Raw genomic sequence first — 18242 nt, forward strand, 5'->3', positions numbered from 1 at the left:
CAATTTCATTTGCTTTCCCCTATAAAGATCTGGAAGACAACCCAAGACCTGACCACTTCCTTCAGGGAATTCCCCTGGGGAAGGGGAGGCAGAGTACACTAAAGGGAAAGCTAGGACAAGGAGGCAGTACTATGATGTACTAAGGATAGGCACGAGCCCACTGGGAGCAACAGCCCTGTCAGGATAGTAGAGTGATAGGAGTGGACTCCCTGGGCTCTCTGGCAGCTCCTTGACAACTTCCCTGTCATCCTCAGCCAAGAGAAGGAGAGATGACACCTTGAGCCTATGAAGTCAGGAAATCCCTGGCATTGAATACTTTTCTTCAAAGCTATGTATGTATGTATATACATACATAATAATTAAATATTAAATGCAAGTGTCTAAATGTGTGAATGCTATGGAGTCACACCATGGGCATTTGTCTCCACTGAAGAGGAAGCTGGCAGTGTTGGGACACATCAGTCATGAGATTTGTGGCTTCAGTGTCTGTCACTGTAAAAATCAGTCATAAATAAGGCAGAACTTCGACCTGGCTATCCTGAGGGACTTAGAAGTGTAAACCAGGACAAAGTTTAATTTGGGAAGTGGCTGCATTCTTAAATACTTTCCTGTGTCCCAATGGGGTTTCTTTCCCCAGCTGAGAAGCAGAGTAGCCATGGCCTGAGAGTCTAGCCACAAATCTGGAAGGGGCAGATGAGGACCTTGCTCAGGAAACTACTTTTAGAATCAACATTCCCTGGTGTCAGATCAAATGTCTAAGGAAGATGGAAGCTGACTTTCACTTCTGTTATTTTGTGCATGAGTGTGTGTGTGTGTTGTGTGCACATGCATATACATGTTCTTGCATGTGTTCCCATTTGCATAGTCATCTATGTGTGCAGAAAACAGAGGTTGATGTGTATATCTTCGTCAGCTGCTTTTTCTCTTTTCCTTCTACATTGAGTCTCTCTCTCTCTCTCTCTCTCTCTCTCTCTCTCTCTCTCTCTCTCTCTCTCTCTCTCATGAAACCAAAGCCAGTTGATTTGGTTGGTCTAAGGGATCCCCTGTCTCCACCCTCTAATGCACTTGGCTTTTGGTTGCACTTTCACACAGGAGAGTTTGCTGTCCTGAACTTCTCTCCAGGTTTCCTTAGGCTCTTAGGACAACTGATTGGTAGTGTGATATGCACTTCAAGGCTTTGCCAGTCACAGCCAAGTTATGGAAACCAAAGTAGTCATGTCTCACCTGCTTTGAGCTTTCATACTTTCCCACCGTATTTCCAAGCATGCTTGTGAATCAGCAGCTAATGAAGTTGGGCAGCAGAACAGGTGGGCTGTGTCCTTGCGTAGCATCTGGGAAGCATTATGTATTAAACAAGGAAAGGCATCAACTCTGACAGGTGCCTTAGTTAATGGTGTTGGAGTCCTGCAGACCTGTCTGGGGTGAGACTTTACAGGAAGATGGGGGTAAGTTTCAAAGAATAGCCCGTATTTGAAATTCAGTTGTCTGTTCAGCTATAAATTTCCTAGAAATTTTGACCCTGTAGGAGGGAAAAAAAAGTTGTGCTCTTATTCTTTTTTCTAAAGCCACCAGGAACTCAGGAGAAAAGGAAACGCACATTAGCTTATTTTTAGCACTTGCTTTCAATAATATTGTTACTTAAAACATTTATGAATGTAAATAGTTATTAATTATAAATTGTGGATAATATATGCATAGTGTTGTGAGAGCCTCTGTAGGAAGTAAAGAGAGCTTCATTTTAAAAAGCCCATCATTTTTTTCAGAATTTACACCTACTTTAGATTTGTCAGGAACTTGCCAGGGGACCTGTGGAAGAAGGGCAGTTATCTGAAGCTGCCTAGAAAAGCTTCTCCATGTTTCCCATCTAGTCAAATGGTTAAACAATTCTGCGGGCTCCGTCTCTTCATTGCTTATGCTGTCTCTAGCTGTGCTCTAACTAACACCGTACCAAGAATTGCATTTTTCTCTCCCCTGACTTAGATTTAAATCTTGCAATCACTGCTGGGAAGTGAGCTGTATCATCTTGAGAAATCCGACCACAGAGACCAGCCTGCAGCTGGCAGCCTGGGTCATCTCTAATCACTTAACCCTTTGTACCAAAGGATGGCTGAGAGCACTGGATTCCTTCTCTGAACTATGCTACTGTGCATTTTATCAAAGAACTTTGCAGAGTTAAAATGAAATAGAGTGTGCACAGCGAATCCTTGCCTCATGTGGACTTGGTGCCTATATACAGGACTGATTCTGTGTATAGCTTCATGTGATTCATTCCCTGTGGTTTTCTGCTAATGTTTGAGTGCATATGTGACTGTGGTATGAATCTGCATGTGTTTTTATTTTATTTTATTTATTGTTCACTCATATAATAAATCCCACTGTAGTCTCTCCTCGCTCCCCTCCTCTTGGTCCACACCCAACTTCTTTCTCCCTCACATCCACTGTCTCTCCATTTCTTTTCTGGAAGAAAGTAAGTGTGCCTATACTGATGTGAGTGTGTGGCCATAGTGTGCCTTTAGGAAATTATTCCTGTGTCCTAAAATAAGTTCAAGGCTACTCAAAGCTGACACAGAAAATTGTTTGAAATAACAGCTGAAATGATTTTTCCCCGTATTTATACCTGGGGACCAGTACCGCCCTAATCATGTATTTGGTTTGCCATGGAGTTTTCTTTGGTCAGTGGTTTACTACTAAATGGGACTCAGAGACCTAATAAGAAGTGGAAATTGTCTTTAGTTCCTTAAAAATAGATTATTTTAAAACACTATGTATATAAATGGGTTTCTGTTTGTGTGTGTGTGTGTGTGTGTGTGTGTGTGTGTGTGTGTGTGTGTGTGTAAGTGCAGGTAGTAGCAGAATATTGCAAAGGAAATCAGATACCTTGGAGCTGGAGTTACAGACAGTTGTGAGCTGTCTGACAAGGGTGTTAGGAACCAAACTTTGGTCCCCTAGGAGACTATCAAGTGATTATAATAGCTGAGCCATCTCTCTAGGCCCTCTTCTGCAGTTTTTAGGACTCTGACCAACCACAAATGTCATTGTACTTGAGCTAGGTACATCCTAGCATGATCGAACTAACTCTGTCACCAGAGATGAAAACCACCAACTGCCAGCTATATGAATGAGGCTACCTTAAACCTAAGCTTCCATACCATCTAAAGGCTATGTGGCATATATGTATGAGACCTGGGGGTTCCCACAAAAGAATGTCCTTGCTGAGCCTTACCCAGATTTCCAACAAGTATGTACAGGGGTTTGTAATATATGATTAATGTTGCACATCATTCATTTTTGGAGTGGTTTACCCACACAGACAAATCTAACTAAACAATAAAGTTGGTAATGGGAGGGAAATCTCTCTATCAGAGGAAAGAGTGTTGGTGAGACTTTGTGGGCATGAATTATAGGAAGGTATGCAATGCCATGTATAAATATTTATAATCCTGGATGCACCTTATGAGTTAAAGAACAGAATATTGTTCTATTAATTCTCATGCAGAGATATGCACACTAATGAGACACATACACATACGGGTCCATAGTTCAGTGTACTCTACCACTACTTGACTGAAGAATTGAGGAAGAGTTTTAAAAATGTACTTTCTGTTGCTAATAACACAACATCAGGGGCTGAGTAACTTATAGTGAAAAGAGACTGGCTTAGGCTCATGATACTAGTCCAAGGTTGAGGATAACATCTGGTGATAGACTCATGGCTGATAAAGTTTCAAGATGGCTGAGGACATCACACAGCAAGAGATGGAAAGCTTACCTGCAATTGCACACACACACACACACACACACACACACACACACACACACACACACACCTCTACGTTTGCCTCTCTCTTACTCAAGTGTGATGACTCTATTTAATCTTAATCATTTCTTAAAGGTCTCATCTCTAATCACGGTAGTTGGATTAAGTTCCTTTGCAAGGTGTTTTTTTAATTTGCATGTACATGTATGTGCTTACGTATGGATGCATGTGTGTGTAGGTATGTGTATACCTGTGTCCATGTGGGGGCCAGAGGTAGATGTCAGGTGTCTCCCTTTATCCGTATCCATTAAGAAAGGGTTTGTTTCTGAATCTAGAGTTCACCTATTTGATTTTACAGGGTCAGTTGGCCAGCCAGCACTAGGTATCTTTACATGTTGAACTTCCTTCAATCTTGGTCCCACAGATATCTGGAGTTCATGTGTGGCATGGAGGAGACCCATCTCCTTGTCTTCTCCAGTGGATAATGACATAACCTGCATACTTCACGCAAGGCCCATCTTCCTCCCACATCTGTGCCACACAGAATGATGTTTGTCTTATCCATCTCCTAGCCAGTCTCTAAGGGTGGGCATCTGTTTATCATCAGTCACCTTAGAGCTTACCCCAAGCATCCTGAGTCATTGAAAAAGAGTGCCTATAAAATGAGGCTTCATGAAGAATGATATTCTCTTCTCTGCCTGAGGCCTGCCTTTCGGGTGCTATCCATGTCTTTGGATAATTGGCTCTAGGGATGATTGTTCTTCTCCAGGGAGATTGCATGTACTTCCAGGGATAAGACCTTTGCCTTTCCTACCACACTATGTTATCAAGATGTAATTATCAGCTCATTTTATGTTGTTCTCTTACAGATATATATACAGATATATACAGATATATACAGAAGCAGATTTTTGGTGAGAAGATTCTGAGTGTGTGTGTTTGTGGGTGGCTGTGATATCTTCTTTATCCATTCATCTCTAATAGATATTTGAGTTGATTCCAAATCTTGCCTGTTGTAGCTAGTACTGCTATAAACACGAACGTGGCAAGTATCTCTTAAATACACCAATTTATGTTTCTTTGGGTCTACACCATTCAAGGGCTCCTGGGTCATAGGGTATCTCAATTTTTAATTTTTTTGATGACTCACTGTGATATGTTCTATAATGGTTTTGTGAGTCTTGATTTTAAATTGCATTTTTTTTTAATTTCTAGGGAGCTTCCTCCAATCTATATTTCACAGATATCTGGAGCTCATGTGTGGAATGAAGGAGACCCATCTTCTTGTTCTCCAGTTGGTAATGCCATAACCTGCATACATCACTCAAGGCCTATCTCCCTCCTGCATCCGTGTCACACAGAATCTGTCTCTGTGGGCTCTGTGTTCTGCTGTGTTGTCAGTGGGCTAGTACCACAGTTTCACTATAATACTATAATAATAAAACAATATTATAAGATTTGATATGTAGGTGGTACAATTTTTCATGTTCCTTTTAGTTTTATATTTGAACAATTTTGGCCTTTTAACTCTTTCACATAGATTTTGGGGTCTTCGTGTATAGCTTTATTGGAAAAAATGCCACCCAAAATTGAATTGTAATTGCACTAAATTTACATATTAAGTTGCATTCAATGTATGTATTGTTTATGTGATCAAACATTTCCAACACTGATTATAGTGCATGTATCTGTTTTGTTTGTTTCATGATTTTCATTAACATCTTGAAAATATTGTTTCTTTGTAGATTAAAAAGTAATTCATTCCCCTTAACTGGGTCACCTTGTCTGGTCTCAGTGGGAGAGGATGTGCCTAGTCTTGCAGTGACTTGATGTGTCAAAGTGGGTTGATAGCTGGAGAGAAGGGCTCTCTCTTCTTAGAGGAGAATGGGTGGGGCTAGTTGAGAGGGGTACCAGGAAGAGTTGGAGGGCTGCAATTGAGATGTAAACTGAAAAATAAATTAATGAAAACTATTTAAAAATTAAAAATTATTTATTTAAAATTATTTATTTTTATTTTTGAATGTTTGCCTGCATGAGTGTGTGAACCATGTGCATGTCTGATGTTCATATGAATTGAAGAGATCCTTAGATTTCTTCTAACTGGAGATCCAGATTTTTGTGAGTCACTGTATGGGTGCTGTGAACTGAACCTGGGTCCTCTGCAAGAGAAACCAGGATTCTTAATCACTGACACATTTCTCTAAACCCTTAAGTTTTGTTCTTAAGAAGTTTACTATTTTGAAGCCTGATGTAGTGGCACTTGCCTTTAATCCCAGTACTTGGGAGTCAGAGATAGGAAGATCTCTGTGAGTTCAAGGCTGGTTTGCTCTGCATAGTGAGTTTTGGTTACACTCACTATGTATAAAACATATATATTGAGACAGCCAGGAATTTGTAGAGAGACCATCTCTCAAAACAAACAATCAAAACAAAACAAATTTTATATTTTTGATTTCATTTTATTATTTCTTCCAGTAGGTATAGAGAACAACTTTATTAGCTCTTAAATATTACCATTTGTGCATAAATCACGATGTTACTGGTGAGTCTGTCTTAGTTGAATCCTAGTTTTATTTAGAGTCATATCGAAAATTATTTCTTCTAACAAAACATACTTTATAGATTCCCAATGGAAGTATGACAAAGGCAACCCCAGTTTCAAGACACATAAAGCAGAATGATAAAAACCAGACAAAACAAAGGATGCCTTCACTTTTTTGCATGGGGCTAGATATGTGTAGTTTCTAAGTATGTATTGCCCGCGCTTTTGTTCCCCCTGGTAAGAACACACTCAGGGCAACTGGAATCTTCTGCGGCACAAGCTTTATTGCTTACCCCATCAGGAGCCAGTGGCAAGGAGAGCCAGAGAGGGAGCCAGAGAGAGAGAGAGAGATGGCCAGAGAGAGAGAGAGAGATTGATAGAGAGATCCCCTGAATGGCGAAAACCCGTCCCTTTTATGGAGGACTGTCCTCCGCCTCGGATGTGTCGCTCCCTGATTGGCTGCAGCCCATCGGCCGGAGTTGTCGTCACGGGGAAGGCAGAGCACATGGGGTGGGAAGCTACCCCGGCACATGCGCAGCTTGCTTGTTTACTACTTAGAACACAGGTGCCAGTGCCATCAGCGCCATCTTGTAATGGCCAATGTGAGGGCGGCTCCTTACAAGTATGTAAGTGTATACTAAAAAGCAAAGATAGTTGAATATTCCTTTTTGATTCTTGTATTCTTTTTAATCATGATGTTATTACTTGCAGAGACATGGGGTAAAAATGCTTTCTGCAATGTTGAGAAAGCTATGTGGTAATTCTTAGTTATCTTTGAGCTCATCCCTGTATTTCCTTGACACATTTAGTCTCTCTTCCCATCTCACTATCCACCCATCTGCTATACCAAGAAAAAGGGCATAAGGATTAAACCATATTCTATCCCTAGCAGGAAAGAACTGTTTCTTCAGCTGAGCTCACCACTGTCACTGTCCCATTGTCTTTGCTCTGGGTCATTGTATGGCATGTTAGGAAGGGCAAGCTTTTAGGTGGGTTTAGCAACTCTAGCCTACAATGTTCAGTAGAACCTTTCCTTATTAAGCTGCAATCTCCTTTTTAGTTGCTGTTTCCTCCTCCTTTTTGCAGATATATAAATCACAAGTTTCATTAAAATTATCCCATATAAAAATAACTCCTAAAATATGTTTTGGTTTGCATATTTTTAAAAGTCTTGTATAGTCCATGCTGACTTCGAACTCACTATGCAGCTGAAGACAGTCTTAGGCTTCTGATTCTGCTTTAATTTCTGAAGTGCTGTGATAACAGACATGTACTGTCAATCACGGTTTATGTTGTGCTGAGGATTGAACCAGGATTACATGCACACTAAGAGAGCCCTCTAGTTATTCAGTTACACCCCCAGCCCATTGCTTATCTTTTAGGTAGAGTTTTCAACTCTGTATTCAACAGAACAGTTTATCACTTCTTTACCATTACAGTGCTTAATACATTTTACTATCAATGAAATGAATGGGATAAGTTTTCTTCATTTATCCCTTTCTCTCAAATATTTTGAATGCAGCACAAATTATCCCTTCCTTGTAGATTTGTTGAGTAATTTATCTTTAAGTCTGATTACAGATGGTTTTGTTTTCTGGAGAAGGGCATGCTGATAAATGATCATACCTCTTTAACAGTTACAAGGCCAATCAGGCTTTCTATTTCTTCTTGAGTCAACTTTAGGAATTAATATTTTTCTAGGAAACTTCTCACTTCATGAGAATTTTAGGGTGGCTTCTAGTTAGGAGTATTTGGGGCTCCTATTCTCAGCTGCAGTTGATAACTGTGCTTTTATGACCTTAGTTAATAGGTACTAGTTTATATTTTCCTTTTCTCTCAGATTTCCTCCTACACTTCTTGCTCCAGACAGCAAGCTATTATTTTTCCATGGGTTCTTTTTGCTCAGATGAAACTCTGCCACAGACTTGATTTCACACCATGGTGGTTAGTGTTCCATCCCACATGAGCTCCTTGGGGCTTTGTTAACCAGTACAAGCTGGATTCCAGGACAATAGAACTTCCAACCTGAGTCTAGAGACATGTATTTACTTAACCTCTCAGTGGTTTACAGAAACTTGAAATCGCTGTTATTTCCCTGAGAGAGAGAGAGCAGGGGAGAGAGAGAGAGAGAAGAGAAGAGAAGAGAAGAGAAGAGAAGAGAAGAGAAGAGAAGAGAAGAGAAGAGAAGAGAGAACACATATATGTGAGTAGGTACATATAAGACTAGAGATAAACTTTAGATGTTATTCCTCAGGCACCACCCATCTTGCTTTATTAGAAAGCTTAGATCTTGTCAAGTAATCCACCCTAGCTAGAGACCTGCAGGGATCCACCTATCTCTGCCCTTAAGTGCTAGAATTATAAATAGGGAGCAACATTCCTGGCTTTAAAAAAAAATTGAGCTCTGTGGGATCAAACTCAGATCTTCTTGCCTGGAAGAGAAGCACTTTACTTATCGAGAAAGCCCATGCCCTCCCTTAAATATTTTAACTTTTGGTAGCAGAGAAGGTTATCAAAGTGAGCATTCAGGAAGCCACTTTAACGGGAAGCCTCTCACCATCCTGCTGTTTCCGCACTAAACTACAGGAGCCTTTAGTCAGCCATTTCTTTAGACCTAGGTTATCAAGCAGCCAGGAATGATGTCCTAGTCACTGTTCTGATCCTTGGATGACAGCAGCAGAGTCCCTTTTGCTGAGATTACCCTCGTTCTGCCTAGAATCTAAATAGGAAAAGCGGTCAAATAGTGTGTGTGGACCTCAGCCCTTCCTCTTTCCACGTCACATTGCCTATTCTAGACATGAGAAAAAGAAGGTTTTATCAGGATACAATTGCTGATCTAAAGTTATTCTAGCCGATGGAAGGCATGAGTCCAGAAATTCTGCCTTCAGATATGATTATTTCCCTGTGGGTCAGTTGTTCTTGGTTTAGGTAATACATTAGTTATACATGAGGTATGTTTTGTGTTTACCAAGTACATTTAAAACACAGTGGGATTAAAGAACACCAGGCACTCAATATTCTCTCTCTTGCTCAAGCCTCTACTTATCCTCTATTGCTTTGTTTCCAAGGTGAAATTTTACCCTGCAAGTGAGATCCATGAGCTGATTCCACATTGCCTTGCCTTTCCCCTTCTAAGCCCCCCTGTGCCTATACATATATACAGATACTACACACACACACACACACACACACACACACACACACACACACACATGCACGCACACATGCCTAATGGGCATGAATAGTGTTATCCCATATTTTCAGGGCTTACATTAGGGTTAGGCTTCTTCCCTGATACCCTCTCATCACAGTCTCTACAGGAGACTCTTCTTTCTTCTCTATGGATGTTTATGACATCACAAGCTGCAGAGATCAGCCAATAAATAGCTTGTCTACTCCTCTGCTCTGCAGCTTCATTGCTCATTGCTTGGTTCCCCAAGGAGACCTATTCAGATTTTCATCATAAAGTTTCAAACACAGCCTCACAATTTATACACATTCCTAACATTATATTGTGCGTCTTAAATTTTTTCTTTTAGAAAAAAAAATCATTCATCTTCTAATCTCAGTCATATTGGGAAGAGTCAGTCACATTGTTGTGTATAGTTGAGCTTCATTGGTTTTGAGTGTCTCCCAATACCTTACTGTGGCGCACACTAGAATTTACATCCTCACTTGGATTATTTTCAGGTTCTTGTTTCTGAGAATGGTACTACAAACACTCTGGTGTTTCCATACTGTCATATATATTTCGGATTTTTTTCCTAGAGCTTCACATTCATAAGTGGAAATATAAAGTTGTAGGATATACAACTGTTTAACTTTGTAAGATAATGTTCAATTCTTTTCCAAAGGCGCTTATGAGTTTCTTATTCACTGGGTGCTCCTGGGTCTTTATATAGTCCCGAACACTCCATGATGTCGCCATTCTCAATTCTGCCAGTCAAACGGCTATCAGAGGCAGCTCATTTTGGATTTCCTTCATATGCTCTCAAATGTTTACTGTTCATATGAGTCTCCTGCAAAGTTATTGCCCATGCCTTTTCTCTCTATTATTTTGTTTGATCCTTTTAAATGGATTTATAACAAATTTTCACACACTTTTTATATCAACCTTTTTCCATTTGGGTATATTGTAGAAAATGTGTGAGACTAGAAGAGTTTAGGATGGGATTCTTTTTGGCATATTTGCAAACACATGTTGAAATATATCAGGGGCAGAATCCGAGTTTAAACAAATTTTTTATTTCATACACACCTTAGACACATAGTCAGAAAATAACATACTTTCCAATTTTGTTTTTTAAATTATATGCTTGGATGTCTGAATATGTGTAGGTGTGTGCATGTGAATGCAGTGGCTCATGGAAACTAGAAAATGAGATTATATCCTCTGGAGGTATAGATGATTGTGAGCCCTGTGACATGAGTGCTAGAAACTGAACATGGGTACTTTTCAATATTAGTGCATACTTTTAGTGGCTAAGCAATCCCTCCATCATTCTCTCTCTCTCTCTCTCTCTCTCTCTCTCTCTCTCTATATATATATATATATATATATATATTTGTGTATGAAGTAATTTTTGTGTATGAAGCACAGGTTCGTGATGTGGAATTTTGACTTGGAGTATTACACCAGTGTTCAAAAAGTTTCAGAGTTTGGAGACTTTTAGAGTTTTGGGTAAAAGATGCTTAACATTTATATCATACAAATACATATTTCTGGTTTGCAATTCCTGTTTTTTGTAGTAAGACTGTAGTTTGATGCTTTCTTAAGCCTTTTTTTTGGACACCTCTTTTCATTTAGTACCATTGGATATCTCAAAAAAGAAACAGCATCAACGACAAAACCCCTACATAGTTTGGTGTTCAGTTCCTAACATATTTGCAATTTGATATCTATGATCTCAAATAATTATATATTCAACATATATTAAAGTGCTAATGGCAGATGAGGAGCCCTAAGACGTTTCTTTATATTTTAGTAGAAATTTTAAAACTTTGTGCCTTTTCAGTGGAAGTATATTTCTGAGTAAAGAGACCACTATCTCTGAACTCCTGGGGTCACACCTAATGGTCTGCATGCCATGGAAGTATGCTCAGGACCCTGACATCTTATAGAGCTCACCTGAAATACAAATCCCCAGAAAGCCATCACTTTTCCTCCAGTAGGGAGATTTCTGCTCCTCCATAGTTAGAGATGAGTTTTTGCAGTCACCATTCTTTTCTCGTGTGTGCTGCTTTGCATCCAGAGTTTCAGCACTTCATGGATCCATCACGGAGCTAGCTGCACGTCACAGTGAGCACAAATCTGTTGCCTCTGCTATTGTCATAATCAAAAGGCGGGGCTACAGTGAAATATTAGCTCTGCGTCTGCATATCTGTTATCCGAAGGGCCCTTTAACCTAAATGGTGTGCTTTCTGTAATGTCTTTGGTTAATGAATGGGTCTGTGAGGGCCTCAGAGCAGTGCAATGTGGGAAGAATGCTATAATTTCTTTTTAACATGCAGGAATTCTGAATACGAGAAAATGCATGCCAAATTTTATTGCTTCTAAATCTGAATAATTGTATTTCTGGGCTGTGCATCTGGGTAGATAATAAAGCCACAAAACAATTTAATGAAACATATAAAAAATAAAATGACATTACTAAATATTATAATATGAAGAAACTATTTTTTGCATATTGTCACCTAATCTTTCAACCATATAGCAACAAATAATGCAGCCATAATTGAAAGTTTTATTATCCATCTGAGTAAATTGAGCTCAAATTTACCTTGTTCTCGTTAGTTGGTGGGCAAGCCTATTGGGGTTACTGACAGAATTTCATTTTCATAGTGGATTATTTTTTCTCCTTTTCTATGAAATCTAAAATGGTCAATAAATAGCCCTGCTGCTTAATCGATTCTGAACTCAGCTCTTCAGAAAGCCACTCCTTGGTGGCACTGTGACCCATGCTGGCAGGCAGTCCTTATTTTAGACTCTGACTGCATAGATGATAGTCCTTTCTGGTCCTAAAACCCCACAGATACACGAAGGAGCCTAGTGTCTTTACTCTTTTGCTTGACATGTTTCCTGATCCCTCTTCGGGCTCTAGAGGTGAGTTTGAGTGCAGTTCTGGAAATAAGTTGAATGATACCAGCCTGTTGAAAAGATCTGTCTTTCCTAAAAATACCTTAAACAATTTCCATGGCTTGGGGTGAAGTGGAGGCTGTAACATAAGAGGAATGCCACCTCTGTTATCATCACAGCTATGTGGTCGATTGAGTGCTAGAACAAGAGGCCTTGTGTTCTTAGACTAGGCTGTAGGATGTGGGGGATGTCAATACCTAGAAGAAGATAGCATATTTTTCGGTAGCATCTGCAGAGTTGTGAGAAAAATCTCTACTGTTCTCCATCAGCAGTGTTAAATTATACTCATTATATAGTGCTTAGCCTTTTTCTGGAGCCCTGACTAGGGAAACCAACCTACTTTGCTATTTCCTAGCTTCTGTGTGCACATGGTGGACTCTTGAGCCTGTCCAACTGTGGTATCCTTCCATGTAAAGTGAAGATGACTCTTCCTAGCTCACAGCAACTGGGCTGGTTATTTTTGTTGTTGTTTGTTTGTTTGTTTGTTTTGCCAACCTGACATATGCTCAGCCATCTTAGAGTGGGATGCTTAGTAGAGAATTTTCTCAGATAAGATTGGGCCTGCGATTATGTTTGTGAGGCATTTTACAAATTTTTAGTTGATATGGGAGGACTCAGCCTACTGTGGGCGATGACATCCCTAGGCTGGTGGGCCTGGGCTGTATAAGAAAGACATCTGAACAAGCTAGGAAAAGCAAGTCAGTGTACAACTTTCTACCATAGTCTCCACTTCAGTTTCTGCCTCCAGGTTCTTGCTTATATGCTTTCCCTGGCTTTACTCAATGATGTCCTGATCATAGGCTGAAAGAGAAAATAAACCAAGTTGCTGCCTGGTCATGGTATTTATCAAAACAATATAAAACAAAAAATATACAGCAAAGAAGCCCAGGCTATGTGCATTAGAATCCTCACAACTATGAGTTATTCCTATCTTGGTGGCCATTTGTATCAAGTACCATGTATTAGTAGGGAGACTTTGTACTAGGCAAGCGGCCCTTCTGCCACAGCTCTTACCCCTTGCCAGCAAGGCCTGAAATAGTGTTGGAACTGTCTCCTAAAAGTCACAGTCATTTCAGGGACCTTGCTGTGTTTTTGCCACTTGGCCTCAACCAAGTCTATTCTAGTCCCAGAGGTGTTTGAATACCCTCATTCTTTTTAAAAATATTTTTATTAGGTATTTTCCTCATTTACATTTCCAATGCTATCCCAAAATTCCCCCATACCATCCCCCCACTCCCCTACCCACCCACTCCCACTTTTTGGCTCTGGCATTCCCCTGTACTGGGGCATATAAAGTTTGCATGTCCATTGGGCCTCTCTTTCCACTGATGGCCGACTAGGCCCTCTTTTGATACATATGCAGCTAGAGACAAGAGCTCGCGGGTACTGGTTAGTTCATATTGTTGTTCCACCTATAGGGTTGCAGTTCCCTTTAGTTCCTTGGGTGCTTTCTCTAGCTCCTCCATTGGGGGCCCTGTAATCCATTCAATAGCTGACTGTGAGCATCCACTTATGTGTTTGCTAGGCCCCGGCATAGTCTCACAAGAGACAGCTATATCAGGGTCCTTTCAGCAAAATCTTGCTAGTGTATGGAATGGTTAAAGAAAGGGTCGGGAATTTCATGCACTTATCTACATGGACTCAGTCCTTTACTCTCAGTTTGTACATACAAAAGATGATTGAGCAAAGGAGACTCAGTTTCCTATTGCTGATCACCCCTGGTCAGTCCTGTGTTGGCTACACACTTCCTGTCCCTTCCTGGAGCACACTTCTTATTGCTGATTCTGTCAGGGTATGAGCTGCTGCTTTCAACCTTAGCAGTAGTCAAGTCTGATATAAATCTATGTCCCGTTAGGGCCAAGAAAAGCGCATCAAAACCAAACCTCAGTCCCTGTCAATAGCAAGCTTCGGATGAGACTTTGGAGGAATTTTCTTTATAAAGCCTGTGAGACATGTCATGGTATATGCAGGGTCTTCTGGCTCCTTCTTGGGACTTCAGAGAGAAACAGATCCAGGGAAACAAGTATCAGTGCAGGTCAGTGAAGTGGGAGTCTATACTACTGTTATCCCAGAATATTGGTCTGGATGAATGAATCCATATACCTTCTAGTTCCCATGGAGAATACATGTTACTTGTTACACAGGTCAATATATTCTTGTCCTGTGGTCTTCTCTTCAGTCTTGCTTCCTTCTTCGGAAGATGGACATGAGGCCCTGGGAATAGAGTCATACTGATGGAAGATGCTGAGGTCAGGCCTTTCTCTCTCTGGTCAGAGGCAAGATGTTTGCAGGATTTCAGTTCTCAATTCATTTCTATCATGATGTGAAGAGCAAGGGCAGCTGAAGGGACTCACCTATAAGGACTTTATTAGTCATGTATGTGATAAAATACCTGATGAAAGGTATCTTAAAGGAGGACGGGGTTATTTTGGCTTATAGTTTAAAGAGAGACATAGTCGGTCATGGCCAGAAAGGCATGGCTGCAGAAGCATTGCTGGTCACATTGCTCCAGGAGTTAGCAAGAGGAAGTTGGCCTGAGCTATAAGCCCCTAGTAACCCACTTCCTCCAGAGAGGCTATACTCCTCTTAAAGGTTTCACAATCTTTCCAAACATCACTACCGTCTGTAGACTAAATGTTCAATATATAAGACTGTGAGGGACATTCCACACTGAAACCACAGGAGGAGTGGAAGACTTCCTGGCTTACTTGATGACAAGACTGAAGTCATCCTGTACGATTGGCTCTTAGCTATGGTGAGGAAGACCTTAGGTTCTCCTTTTCTTGGTCAGTCATGTCCATCACTCTGTGTACTCTTTGGAGGGTGTTAGCAATGTGCCTCACATTACACAAGAGAAGAAAATGATCTGGCATTGAGATCTGGAAGCAAAATTGAGTACCAGTAGCATTCTTTCAGAAATAAAATTTTTCTCAAAGGCATTATGTTTTTTTTTTTTTTTAAATTGTGGTAAAATACACACAACATGAAATTTGCCCTCTTAATCATGTTTAACTGCACAGCTGGGCAGTGCTAAGCACATTCACATTACTTTGCAGCCAATCTCCAGAACTCTTCATCTGAAGAATGGGAAAACTGAAACTCTACCCATTAAGTGACAACTCTCCTCCATGCCAGTGCCTAGCAACCATTCTGCTTTCTGTTTCTGTATATTCAGCATGCCATAGATGTGAACCAGGCAGTGTTTATCTTTGTGACTGTCCTATTTCACCTAGCAGAATGCCTCAGGATGTGTTAGAATTTCTGTTATTTTAATACTCCATTTATTTATTTACTTATCTCCCAGTAGATAGTTGACTTATTTCCACTTTTTGGTTATTATATACCCTGAGACTGTGAGTATGACCATGCAGGACATTTTTATAAACCTGCTTTCAATTCTGCTGGGGGTCATGGTTTGGAGGAGTCCCCTGAAGGCCCATGTGTCTGTCAGAATCTTTGCTTCTAATGGAATGCTTAGACAAATGTGCTGTTAAGTAATTATATCATAAGAGCTCTGACCAAATCAATGGTCTAACAATTGATAGCCTCATGATGTTTGGTAACATTCATCTCAAGAGGTTGAAGCTAGGAGGTGGAGTCTAGTTGGAAGAAGAGGTTACTAGGTATTCTGGTGTGTTATCTTTGCCTGTTTCCTGGATGTCTGGAGGTAAGCCAATTTTCTCCATCACATCCTTTCCACTCTGATGTATGGCCTCAGCTCAGGTCCATGAGACCAAGTCACCACGGAGTTCAAACTGAAAGTGTGAGCCAAAAATAGAACTACACTCAGCGTTGTCACAACAGAAGATCAGTGGGTAGCACTGGGTGGTCCTTTGGTGCCTCTCAAAGTCCAGTGCAAAACTACTGAATCATAGAGTGATTCTGTTTCTGAGGATGTACCAGACTGCTTTCCACAGCTGCTATACAGTCAGCCACTCCCACCAACACACAGATAATATATATGTATACATTCCAGTTTCTCCATTTTCTTACAAAGCTTTGTTTCTTCCAGTGGTGACTAGCCCCACGCATGCTAGACAAACACTATCACCTAGCTACAGCCCCTGTCATCTTTTTTTTGAGAGAGGGTGTCACTGGTTGCTTAGGTTGGCCTTGAACTCACTCTGTAGTTCAGTACGTGAGGATATGTCACCATGGTCTTGATTTACATTTTTGTAACAATTAGAGGCAGGACTACTTTTTTCATGTGCTTCTTGGCTGTGTATAGACTTGACTTTGAGAAATGTTTCCATCCCTTGTTCATTTCAGTCAAGTAGTTTTGAATGGTAGAGATACTTTTTGTAGTTTAGATATCAACCCCTTATCAGATAGGTTTCTTACAAATACTTTATCACATTGTATGAACTGTCAGTGTGCTTTATTGATAGTGTTTTCTGATACACAGGAATACTTAGTTATGAGAAATCTAATATTTCATCTCTAAGAAACTTCTGATGGATCCAATGTTAGAAAGCTTCTTCTCAGTTGTCTTCTAATTTAATAAATAGCTCTAGATTGGATAACTTGGGGTGAAAAGCCAAACTTCATTTCCTCACTGTGGATATTATCCAGCACTACTATATTTCAAAAATATATTTTATTAATTCTTTGAACATTTTATGCAATATACTTCCATATTCACATCTATATTCATAATCATATTCACCTCACTATTCCCACTCTTTTCAGATCCACTCTGTACTTTCACTTTGCCATCTAACCAACTTCTAGATTTCATCTTTGTATTTTTAAACCCGTAGAATCCAGCTTGCATTGCCTAGCTACTTTAGGGAGTGAGGTCTGCTCCAGAGTGTGGCCAACCCATTTGGAGTCACATTCTTAAAGAAGACTTCCTCTCCTAACATCTATCAGCTGCTAGGAACTCCTGAGTTAGGAGTGGGGCTTCATGCACACCTCCTCTCTACACTGGGGTGGTTTTTTTTTCTGATTTTAAACTTGTGCAGGTCTTCAGCATGCTGTCACATATACTGTCTGTTTCTTTGTGTGACTGCCTTCTTCTGTCTGGAAAATATTGATTTCTTGAGTCACCACTGGTTCTTGTACTACTTCTGCCCTCTCTTCCTAGGAGAGGTTTACGAAGCCTGGGGTGGAGGGTGTGATATGTATGCCCTATTTAGGACTCAGCAAGTCATAGTCTCTGATTCTCAGGACTATATTTTGAAGAGTCTTCGCAATCTCCATTGAATGGTCTTAGCATCCTGGTCCAAAATAACTGAGCCACACGTGAGGGTTTATGAGCTCACGACGTACACCAGAGTGTACATAGTGTTTTCGTTCTTATCTTTCCTCTTGTTCCGCAGTGTTGGATTCCTGTAGTTTTGTGGTGAGTTTTGAGATATGAAAGTGTAAGGCTTTCAGTTTCTTCAAAGTTGTTTTGGTTGTTTGGATTCTCCTTCTAACTATATAAAGTGAAAGCTTCTGTTTCCTTACAGCATTCCGTTGATAGTTGGATATTGATAGTGATCACACTGTAAACCTGTAGGCACTTTGGGTAATGTTCTACATGTCAGTAAACATGGAGGCTTTTGTTCTGTGAACATAAGATGCAGTTCCTTTGCCCAGTTTCTGTATTTTTTCCTTTTGTTTGTTTGTTTGTTTTGTCTTTAGCATACTAAATCTTTTGTGCCTCCTTTGTTAAGTTTATTTTCAATTTTCCTTCTGGTTTTTAATACAATAAATTGTTTTATGACTTGTATTTTGCCTTGCTCATTGTTAGAGTATAGAAATGCAACCCATTGCTTCTTTTTAGTACATAGAATATGTTGATTTTTGTATCTAACTTGCTG

General features: G+C 40.1%; 1 long non-coding RNA gene across 2 annotated transcripts in view; it reads left to right on the top strand.

The window, feature by feature from the left end:
* The first annotated feature begins 4970 nt into the window (after positions 1-4970).
* Positions 4971-18242, top strand: part of LOC115029844 (uncharacterized) — a 143735-nt gene continuing 130463 nt past the window's right edge. For both annotated transcript variants that reach the window (XR_015046033.1, XR_003835399.2), the window contains exon 1: positions 4971-5055. This is a non-coding gene — a long non-coding RNA (uncharacterized LOC115029844). The remainder of the gene's footprint in view (positions 5056-18242) is intronic.

Source organism: Mus caroli, unplaced genomic scaffold (genome assembly GCF_978045245.1).
Source record: "Mus caroli unplaced genomic scaffold, Mus_caroli_1 scaffold_19, whole genome shotgun sequence".
Lineage (NCBI taxonomy): Eukaryota > Metazoa > Chordata > Mammalia > Rodentia > Muridae > Mus > Mus caroli.